Raw genomic sequence first — 11,463 nt, 5'->3', positions numbered from 1 at the left:
GCGGTTCACAGGCACCACGCACTGCGCTTTGCCGTCTCTCATCTCTTTCCCAGAAGTCCGGGTCACTTGGTTTCTAACAAAAACAATAAAATGTCCCCTAAAATGACGTTTGGAGGGTCTGGGGTGGAGACTGCACTCTTTGGCCTGTGTGCCTGGTCCTAGAGCCTGACTGCTCACACACCCCACGGTCCTGGCTGCAGGGCCTGATTCAGAAGCCAGTTGTGGGTGGTGTGACCACATGAGGGTCACAACTTCGCTGGGCTCCCTCCAGGCAGGCCCATGGTTCCCTGGGCTGACCCAGCTCCAGGGCCACAGGCTCTTCTAGACCCGGACACCCGTGGGTGGAGTTGGGGAGCGTGTCTTTGTCTTTGGCTCAGATCTTCCGCAAACCACCAATGACCGTGTTGTACTCCTGCTTAAAAGACCCTCTGGACCTCCTTGCCTAAGGGATGAAGTCCCCATTTCCTTCCATCCCTGACCCCCAGCCCATGGGTGCCTGTTGCACTGCAGCCTGGTCAGGCCTCTGATGTATCCTCTTCAGCCAAGACCCCTGGCCTGTGCTCACGCTGTCTCCTTGGCCTGGAGAGCTTCCCGCCTGCCTGCCTGACTCCTGTGTGGCTTTCTGGCCATGGGCTCCTAGAACATTTGACCTCCGCCTTCAGGGCCCAGTCACAAATGGGGGCAAGGATGGAGCTTCCCAGCTATCTTCTTAAAGATGCTTGCCCTGTCTGTTAGAAAGAGAAATTAAGAAAATGATCCCATTTGCAATAACATCAAAAAGAATAAAATATTTATGAATAAACTAAGCGGTGAAAGATCTGTATGCTGAAAACTATAAGACATTGATGAAAGAAATTGAAGAAGACATAAAAGATATTTTATGTTCATGGATTGGAAGAATTAATATTGTTAAAATGTCCATACTATTCAAAGCACAATCTACAGATTCGGTGTAATCACTATCAAAATTCCAATGGCATTTTTCACAGAAATATAAAAAATAATTCTAAAATTTGTATGGTGCTGCAAAAGACCCCAAAGCAATCTTCAGAGAGAAGAACAAAAGTGGAGGGATCACTGTCAGTTATTTCAAACTATATCATAAAGCTACAGTAATCAAAACAGTATGGTATTAGCATAAAAACAGACATAAAGATCAATGGAACAGAAGACAGAGCCCAGAAATGAACCCATGTGTGTATGGTCAATGAATTTACAACAAAGGAGCCAAGAATATACAGTGGGGAGAGGACAGTCTCTTTAATAAACGGTACTGGGAAAACTTGGCATCCACATTGAAAAGAATTAAACTGGGCCACTTTCTTATGCCACACACAAAAATGAACTCAAAATGGATTAAAGATTTGAACATAAAACCTGAAACCATAATACTTATAGAAGAAAATATAGGCAGTATGTTGACATTGCTCTTGGTGATGATTTTTTTTTTACATCTGACACCAAAAGTAAAGGCAACAAAAGCAAAAATAAACAAGTGGGACTACATTAAACTAAAACCATCTGCGTGGCAAAGGAGACCATCAACAAATGAAAAGACAACCTAGGGAATGGGAGAAAATATTGGCAAACCACACATGTGATAAGAAGTTAATATCCAAAATATACTAGGAGCTAAAATGTACGAAAGACCTAAATAGACATTTCTCCAAAGAAGATACACAGATGGCCAAGAGGTATATGAAAAGAGGCTCAACGTCGCCAATCATCAGGAAAACGCAAATCAAAACCACAAAGCGATACCACCTCACAGCTGTCAGAATGGCCATCATCAGAAAGAGAAGAGGCATCAAGAGTTGGCGTGGATGTGGAGAGAGGGGAAGCCTTGTGCACTGCTGGTGGGAGTGTAAATTGATGCAGCCACTGTGGAAAACAGCATGGAGGCTCCTCGAGAAACTAAACATGGAATTACTGTATGATGCAGCAGTCTCACTTCTGGGAGTGTATCTGAAGGAAGTCATTACCTTGAAGAGATTTCTGTACTTCCACGTGCATTGCAGCACTGTTCACAGTTGCCAAGGTATGGAAATAACCTAAGTGTCCATCAATGGATGAGTGGATGAAGAAAACATGGTACGTGTGTATGTATATATAGACCCTTCAAGCGGGAAAAGCCGGCCGCCCGGGGACACGTAGTGCACACGTCACTGACAGAAGGCACATCCAGACCCTGTCAGATCACAGAGAAATGGGCAAGAGGCTCCGCGAACGGACACCTCCCAGGAGAGGACACGGTCTTGCCCTGATCAGAGGAAGGGGCCCGGCCACGCTGCTCATCGCCATGGGCGAGGGGCTGCCCAGGGCTCAGGGTCGCCTGTCTCTGCCGACTTCACGTAGCTGGACAAGCAGACCTACGTAGACAGTCTTTCCTTGTAACCCTTTTACACTTAGTGTGCACACATTTAGGTTCCACCCTTCCCGAGCCGTGGGCCGAAGCCCCACTCACGTTGAGGCACACGTGCACCTTCAGCTCCTGAGGCGCCAGGCGGTGTGGACAGAAGGGGGAGAACACGGTGCCAGGAGAAGCCCGGCCGCTGCCTCTGGGGCCAGAGGCAGAGAAGCTGCAAAACAAGAGGGGCCCCAGATAAACGTCGGCTGAGTGACTGGCATGGCCCACGTCTCTTACTGAAGGATTTTGAAAGCAGCCTTTGTTAATGAAAATCAGCAAGACCCTTCCTTTTCATCTCTGCTGACTCCGGAGTGTTTAGTTGACGTTGTCTAAAACAGAAGGCCCACTCTCCCCGCTCCTGTCTGCAGGCTTTGCCCTTGCTCCGTGTTGCTGGTCGGTCATGTCGGAGCCCCTCTGCCTGGTTGTGATGTCGGGGCTGCCAGCATCCACTGGGATTTCTGGACAGGCTTTGCTCCAGTGAGTGTCCTTTTCCATCAGGCCTCGCATGAACACCTGGGCTCTGGTGGCCCTCCCGATAGAAATCTGCTCTGTGTCATGGTGGGGCCCACACTAGTGCCCGTGGCGTCCCCCTCACAGATTTCCAGAATGTGCTGGGCCCCACTTGTAGCTTCTCCCTCTGTCCCATGTCCAGTGTCTTCTTGGTGCCACAGTCTGTCTTCGTCCACTCCTCCACTGGGGTGGCTGGAGGCCGCCCATAAAGGCCCCCCATCCCCGGTCTCCTGTGTTACCGCAGTGTTCTGGCCTCCCTCCAGCCTCTGTTCCTTCTGTCAGCTCCCCTTGCTGGCCATCCCTTTGGAGGCAGGGCAGCGAGGTCTTGGGTCTGTGAACCAGGGTCTCCTGTGGCCGCCCTGGGGGGGGCGGTGCCCGGTGCCGCGTGCATCTCAGCCCCCTCTGCTGGCGTCTCCTGGCCTCTTGCTAGCATCCCAGAGAGGCGGCGGGGCCCTTCCTGCACACCAGCCTGCCCGTGGCCAGAGTGCCTGGCAAGACAGGTCTGCCTTGCCATCTGCCTTGGAGGAGCCCCTGCGAGGCACCTTGTGAGGCGAGTAGCTGGACACCCAGCGCGAGGTTCCTGGGTCAGGTGTTAGAGGGGATCCCCAGGCTGCCTTCTTTGTGTATCCCGTGTGGCTGTAAGGACCCAGCACTGCAGAGCTTCTTGTGAGCCAGTGGGGTCTGAGGGCATGAAAGCAGCCACTTTGTAAAGGGGACCGTGGCATGTAGTGGGTACCATGGCAGCTCAGGACACTGCAACCCTGCCCCCTCTCGCTCGCTCACCCACACTGGGTAACTGGGGATTCTGGGGAGAGGGAAATAAACCCTTAGCCCCATCAGAGCTGACGGACAGATGAGCAAGGCCCCGTGGGACAGCTGACCACTTCCTCTTGCGCTCCAAGCATCCTCTGGGCCCGCAGAGGGCCCATCCTCGCACATGGCCCATTCTCTGCCCACAGAGGTGATGGGAGAGAGGTGATGCCAGGCTCTCACAGTGGCCACAGGCAGGCCGGGAGCTTGGTCTAGAAGACATCTGACACAGACCTCTCTGTGCTAGCCAGGAAACCTCCCTTCTCAGAGCTCACAGTCTTTGTGTGGTCCCCACTCACCTCCAAGGTCAGAGCTGGGCACTTACTTTTGTTTACTTTGTGTCTCATTTTCTCTTCATTGGGTGAGAGGGAGAGAATAGGTGTGAGCCTTCACCTTTCTGAGGTGTAGACGCACTGATGAAGGCTGCGTGCCAGTGTAACCCGTGTGAGTGTAACATAGTTTACCTGAGGTTGTTTCCTGTGAGCTGGTCATAAACACCGTTGTGGGTCCATCTCTCTTTGCTACTTGTTTTTTTTTTTTTTTTTTAAACTTCACTTTAACTGAGAGCTTTCCAAATTGCAATCTGTATGAAACAGCCTCATCTGTGTAATTGTCCCTCGTCCTTTTTTTTTTGCGTTACGCGGGCCTCTCACTGTTGTGGCCTCTCCCGTTGCGGAGCAACAGGCTCCGGGCCCAACCGCCCCGCAACATGTGGGATCCTCCCGGACCGGGGCACGAACCCGCGTCCCCTGCATCGGCAGGCGGACTCCCAACCACTGCGCCACCAGGGAAGCCCGCTACTTGTTTTGTAGGAAGCCCAGCCCGTTGGGGGCCCTCCCTCGATGCTACATCTTGTCACACGCTTTCTGTTACCGGCTGCCTGCTGGGTGGTCCAGGCCCTGCCCTGGCTGGCGCTGTCTTTTATAGCCCTCCATTTGATGGGTGAAGTGTCAGTCCACTCTCACCGTGTTTCTTTTTAGTGGGGCTGAGCCTATTTTGATGTCTTTTATTACCTTTTATGAGCTTTCCTCTGTGAACTGCTCGGCACAGTCTCGGGATGCTGTTCAGGTTCGCGTGCTGTGCTCACTGCCGGGAAAGGGATTTTTTCTTGCTCCTGCTTCCCGCGCAGAGGGACTTCCCTCCGGTGCCAGGAGCTGGTGCCACACTCAGGTGTAGTAAGACCCTGGAAGCAGCTGGGCTTGGCGCCTTCTCTTTGCACAGCAGGGAGATTTCACTTTTCTACCCGCAGACACGCTTGCCGGGGCTCTTCTTTCTCTCACCGCGTCAGTTCCCGTTCATTTGGAAAATGCTCCCTCCCATCGTGTGCCCGAGGCTCCCGTGCTTTCCTGGCCAGGCCCGGGGTGCCCAGGAGCCAGTCGGCCTCCGGCCTGAGCCCCACGCTCTGCGAGTGGGGACACGCTGGACTGGTGGGCAGCTGCCATTTCACAGACGGAAGGAGGCACAGAGTCGGGCAGCTGCCCCGTCCTGAGGCCGGGAAGTGACGGCCCCCTCTCTGCTCGGAGCCTACCAAGCCTGCTCTCGAGGCCTCTGGGCTGTGTCTAGGGGCCCCCAGGAGGAGGACCGACCCACCTCTAGGCCCTGGGCTCTCTCTCCAACACAGGCTCTGGGCCGGGGGTGGGGGGCGGTTGGGGGCACGTGGAGCACCTTGCCGGACTTGCTGGAGGAGAGAGGGAGGCTCCGCAGGTTGAAAGCGCCGCTTTTTCTCCCCGCGTGTGGCTCCTGCGTCCACCAGAGGGCGCGCCGGGCGCGCCGGAGGCCGCCAGCGGGGCTTGGGGCCCGGGGCGGGGCTTGCCGCCACTGGCCGCCGGGAGAGAAGAGAGGCGCGAGCTGGAGCGAGCTGGAGCGCGCGGGCGCTGAGTGGTCCCGCCTACTGCCGGCCGCCCCTCACGTCCGCGCGGGCTGTTGGCTGCTGCCGGTCCGCCGGGTGGCCCGTATCATACGGCGGACCGGCAGCGGCCGGTGGGCTTGGGAAGCAGCCACATAGCACAGGGAGATAAGCTCGGTGCTTTGTGACCACCTAGAGGGGTGGGATAGGGGGGGGGGGGGGGGGGGGGCGCGAAGGGCGCCCCGCCTCATCCCCTCCGGGCCGCCTCATCCCCTCCGGGCGGGCTCAGTGTTTGAATTTCTGAGTGTCTGGAAGGTGAAACAGGTGTTTTGTTGTCTGAGGCAGTCCGCTGCTGGCCTGTTCATTTTACCCTGCTTCCCGCTCCCCCGCCCCATGCCGGGATTTTGTTTGAGGGATTCTAGACAGCCTGTGCCCACTCCGACTGGTGGCACCCGTTAGGGTGACGGACCTCAGGGGAATGTGTCCATTTTGTGCCCGTGTTTGGTTTCTTGCTTAGCTCTGAGCTCTGGGGAGGCCCAGCTCTGGGCCCACCACCACTGTCTGGCTGTGTTTGAGCACCTTTCTAAGGGGCCACCAAGAGGAGGGTCTGCATTTTGCTGCTCGCTGACCTTGAGTGAAGTGTTTACTTCTCAGGGTCCTCATGAAAACAGCAACCCACACGGAGCTTACTTTCCACTTGGCCATTCTGCCGTGATGGCCTGAGGCCTGGGACAGGGGCACTGCCAGGACCGGCGACTCTGCCTGTGGCCCCAGCAGAGGGGGTGAGGACCTCTCTGAGGCACACAGGCCTTCTCCAAGGGGTGTCAGAATCTCGAGAGAGGATAGGGTGTGGCTAGTGGCAGTGCGGTCCCACAAACGCGAGGTGCCGTTTGCACCAGGACTCGCCAGGGGCCCCCCTTTGTGAGCAGGCCTCCCATGTGCCGCACCCTCCCTGTGCAGGCAGGAGCCTGGGTTAGCAGCCTTGGCCGGGCTCCGGGTGGAGAGTCCAGTGGGCGACAGATGTGTCCTTTGTCCTTGATCTCTGGGCACATCTCCACAGAGACAGTGGTGTCCGTTTGGAAGCCTTGGGCTGGGACTTGGGTTATATCCCATGGCCTTGGACAGGGTGCAACTCACCCTCAGGGTTGGGTCAAGGGGTTTTCTTTATTTTATTTTATTTTTTTAAAAGAGAAAGGTGAATATATGATTCAATTTTTAAAATATTTATTTATTTTTGGCTGTGTTGGGTCTTCGTTTCTGTGCGTGGGCTTTCTCTAGTTGCAGCGAGCGGGGGCCACTCCTCACTGTGGTACGTGGGCCTCTCACTGTCGTGGCCTCTCCTGTTGCGGAGCACAAGCTCCAGACGCACAGGCTCAGTAGTTGTGGCTCACGGGCCCAGTTGCTCTGCGGCATGTGGGATCCTCTCAGACGAGGGCTCGAACCCGTGTCCCCTGCATTGGCAGGCAGACTCCCAACCACTGCGCCACCAGGGAAGCCCCCAAGGGGTTTTCTGACTCCCTGGCATTGGAAGGTGGGGGATGAAGGGAGGGCTTATCCTGAGGTGCTGCGTGGGGTGGGGGGTTGGGCAGGGGCTGAGCTGTGCCGGGAGACTGTCTAGACGAGGCCAGCCAGCCTCACAGGCAGGGCACGGCCTGCCTCTGTGAATCTGCCTTAGCTGGGTGGGAAGCCCTGCCCACAGACGGGCACAGGAGGTGTGGGCATCAATTGGTAGCCGAGTGTGGGGGCCGTCAGGAAGGGGAGAGCCCAGGGGGCCCTTGACGGAAGGGGAGCCGGGGGCCACCTGCCAGTACCCTGTGTGGCGCTTGGCCTTGGTGCCTAAGTAGACTGGGCTGGACTTGTGTGTGGAACCTACCCCCTGCCCAGGCCCACTGGAATGAGAGCTGAGGGTTCTGGAAAGGCAGAGACCCACGGGAACAAAGGTGGGAGAAAACAGCAGACAGAGGAGGAAGTTGGAAAGCTGGTGAGCAAGTGGAGCGCTGGCTTGAGGAAGCTGGAACCTGGCAAGCTGGGAGGTTCCTCCTGCGGAGCCTCAGGATGGCTTCCGGACCTGTGGGGCCTCGGAGCCTCCGAAGGAGCCGGTTGCAGGTCTGGAGGTACGCAGGAGAAGCAGCTAGACACCCTGCTCCCTCCCACGTACCTTGAATCTGAGGGTTACTCTCCGGAGAGCATGAGTCCAGCACTGCACCAGGGCCGCCAGCATGCAGATGAAGCCTTGAGGACATCCTGCAGCCACAATGGTGAGCTTCCCCAGCCCAGTCTTGGACCCCAAGACCTGGCAACCGCAGTCCGCTCTCCAGGTAGAAGAATGCCTGGAGTCTGACCCGCCCAAGAGAGAAGACCTGCAGACGCTGACAGTGGAGGGGCCGATGGACAGCACCCGTGCTACCTGCTATAGGGAGGCACACGGTCCCCCAGTGACATGCCCTGAGTGCCGCCCGCGCACTCAGGAATGTCAGGGAGCTCTTCAGTGCCACCTTCAAGTATGAGTGGGTGGCCAGGGCCACCAGGTGTTTTGTGGAACGTGTGAACAGGAACGGCAGAGACCAAAACCTAAAGAAAAAGAGGGAGCAGACTCTGAACAACCAAGTAAAATGGGGCTGTCGTTAGTTTCCTCAGAGACCTACAGACCATGGAGAACCCCGGCAGTAAGAACTGACTGGTACAAAGAAGGAACATCCAGAGAATTAAAAAGAACGCTTGCAGGTTAGAGGTGCAATAGCAAATTAAAAACCTGATAAAGGGGTAGGAGATAAAATTTGGGTGTATTTCCCAGCAAGTAGAACAAAAAGTCAGGTATGGACACTGGGAGTGCAAGAGTAAAGACATCAGAGCATCAGTGCAGGGGCCTCTGCGGCCACAAGGGAATTCCAGAAAGATCAGGAAGCAGAAAGAGGGAATTTTAAGCAACTCAGAAATTTTCCAGAATCACAGGAAGTGAGTTCACCCCATGCCCCACACAGTGAATGCTCCCTGTTCCCACAGCAGGGGACACGGTTGTGACATTTCAGAGCACAAGGGATAAAGAAAGGATTTCAGAAGCTTCCAGAGAGAGGAACAAAACAAAACAAACCAGGAATCCGAACAAAATTCCAACCCGGAAACTAAAAAATAATCTTCAAGAGACTGTCAGAAAAGGACTTGCAACATGGACTTAATTTCACATCAGCCAAACCGTTAATCCTGTGTGAGGATAGAATAAAACTTGCATGTAAATTCCGAAAAAAATATTGCACCTCATCAGCCCCCTTTCAGGAAACTTCCGAGGAGACCCAGTGCCGAAGGGAGAGGAAGGGGGTCTCCGGCCGTGGGAGGGACAGCAGCCCTGCAGAGGGCTGGGAGCTACCTGGTCAGAGTTGGTCACCTTCGGGGGTGCAGGGAGGGGCTGCAGCTGAAGAGCCCCGGCTGAGACTTTCATTCCAGGCTCCCTGTCAGGAAACCACTCAGAAAATACTGAGGGTGGTTCAGGTTACTTCCGAGGCATTGGATCCAATCGTATGTCTTGTTTGAGGCCTGTCCTTATACAGATCTCCCTCAACTTACCATGGGAATTACATCCTGACAAACCCATCCTAAGTTGAAAATATTGAAAGTTGAAAATGCATTCAATACCCCTGACCTCCTCGCCTACCTTAAATGTGCTCAGAACACACAAATTAGCTTACAGTTGGGCCAAATCATCTCACACAAAGCCTGTCGTATAATAAAGTGTTGAATGTCTCGTGTAATTGATTGAATATTGTACTGAAAGTGAAAAACAGATGGTTGTGTAGGTCCAGAATGGTTGTGGGTCAGGTTCACCCTTGTGATTGCGGGCTGACTGGGGGCTGCCCTGCTGCCCTGTGTCACTGCTGGGAAAAGGTCAAAATGCCAAATTCCAAGTACAGTTTCTACTGAACGTGTTTTGCCTTTGCACTGTCATCAAGTCAAAAAAATCACAACTCGAACCATAAGTCAGGGATGCCTGTATTCTTAATTTTCCCAATTAATAATGCCTGGCTTCAGTTTTTAGACACGCCACATTAAACCTAACTCCGTTGTGGTCAGCGTGCCGTGCCTGGGGTGGCTGTCAGCTCGCAGACACGCGTGTCCACGTTGCTCCCCCAGCATCTTTCCGTCCTTCCTTATCCTACGTGCAGTGCTTACTTTTTAAAGACATTTTTTGGGAAATGGCATGACCAGTGGAGGGAAGTTCACCCATAATCCTGTATTTCATCAAGAAGTGAGTTCTGATGACGTCGGTCACCTGGACCCTGGGCGCAGGCATCCACCTTTGTGAACACCTTTGTGTTCACCTGGCGGGCGCAGGTCACAGGCTGGACATCCTCTAGGCCTGTCTTGGAAGCAATCAGCCCCGCTCTTGTCTCCGAAGTTACGGGATTGCATTGGAAAAGCATGTGTGTGTGTGTGTGTGTGTGTGTGTGTGTGTGTGTGTGTGTGTGTGTGTGTGTGTGTGTGTGTGTGTGTGTGTGTGTGTGTGTGTGTGTGTGTGTGTGTGTGTGTGTGTGTGTGCGCGCGCGCGAGTGATATGAGTGGTGTTGAGGTGTAATTTACGTTCCACGGTGTCCTCCGAGTTGAAGTGCGCCCCTCGATGAGGATGGTTCTCGTGAGCAACGGCATTCCCTTCGAGGCACTGCCTCCCCATGCGCTCCTGCCTCTCCTCTGCTTTCTGGACCAGTTCTGCCTCTGGTCTGTGGTCACCGGCAGCCGTGCGGCAGTTCCTTCTCTTGATTGCAGAGCAGAGTCTGTTGTGTGGCGGGGCCACAACTTGCAGTGGTGGGCGCTGCCGTCTGGACCCCTGTCCCGCGAGCGCCTCTTCCCTGCGGCTCCTCTGGCCTGAGCGCTGCCCTCCTGCCCGCCGGGCCTCCCCTGGAGGAATCTGAGGTCTGGGCTGCAGCATATCTCGCTCTGGCTTTCCTCTGACTTTCTGACACTCCCACGTCGGATGCCTTCCCTCTAATTTGGAGAAGAAAACAGATCTCCAGTCGGAGGCGAATATGCCGTGGGGCCTGCCTGGCTGCCGGCCGCCCTTTGACCTTGGTGAGCCGGGGGTCCAGAGGAAGAGTCTCCTCTTCCTGCGTGGCCGGCTGCGGCCCCTTGTTTCTCCCATATAAAACCCCCAGGTCCAGGCCCTCACCAGGCCTCATGGCCACAGTGGGAAGTGGACAATGCAGGACACCAGCCCGGCAGGGTGGCCGGAGCTCTTTGATGATCGTTGACCCTCACGGCCTTCTGAGTGCCGTGACCCAGGCGCGGCCAGGTTTGTAAGTGTGCCGTGAAGCTGCTCAGCTGGTTCAGCGCATCTTATGCGCACGTGGGGCGTGTGGACATCTTCAGGTCTGCAGCTCTGACAGTCGCCGCGAGTTCTCCCCGGACCCCTGACGGGTGGCGTTCCTGGCGGTGGTGAGGGGACAGCCTGGCGCCCACGGGTGGGGGGCTGTAGGCAGGAACTCATTCTCCGCCTCCACTGGGCTCCTAGCCTGACCTCTCTTGGGGTCCTTCCCTCTCCGGAAACTTCCCTACAGCCCTTCCGTGTGCAGTGGACCTCTTCCATCTCTCTCTGACGTTTTTCTCAGGAAAGGCTGTTTCTTGACTGGATTTTAGTGTTTTGGGTGGGGGGAGATTCCCAGTGTTGGTGCTGGAGTGCCTACGGGGACAGGCCTGTGTGGGGACAGGCGCAGGCGTCTCCCTTCTGTGTGCACTCCGAGCCTCCTTCCTGTGGACTGAGCCTGGGCTAAATCTTGCCTCCGAGCCTTTTATACCAGCGGGGAGGGCGGGGCGACTTGGCAGGACCCACATCACTCTTTATCACCCTTTTCTTAGGCGGCCTGGGCTCCATGCCAGCTTGGCTTGTGAAGACTGGGCGGGGGGG

The sequence above is a fragment of the Lipotes vexillifer genome, unplaced genomic scaffold (genome assembly GCF_000442215.2).
Source record: "Lipotes vexillifer unplaced genomic scaffold, Lipotes_vexillifer_v1.1 scaffold1094, whole genome shotgun sequence".
Taxonomy (NCBI): Eukaryota; Metazoa; Chordata; class Mammalia; order Artiodactyla; family Lipotidae; genus Lipotes; species Lipotes vexillifer.
This window is presented reverse-complemented; position numbering follows the sequence as displayed.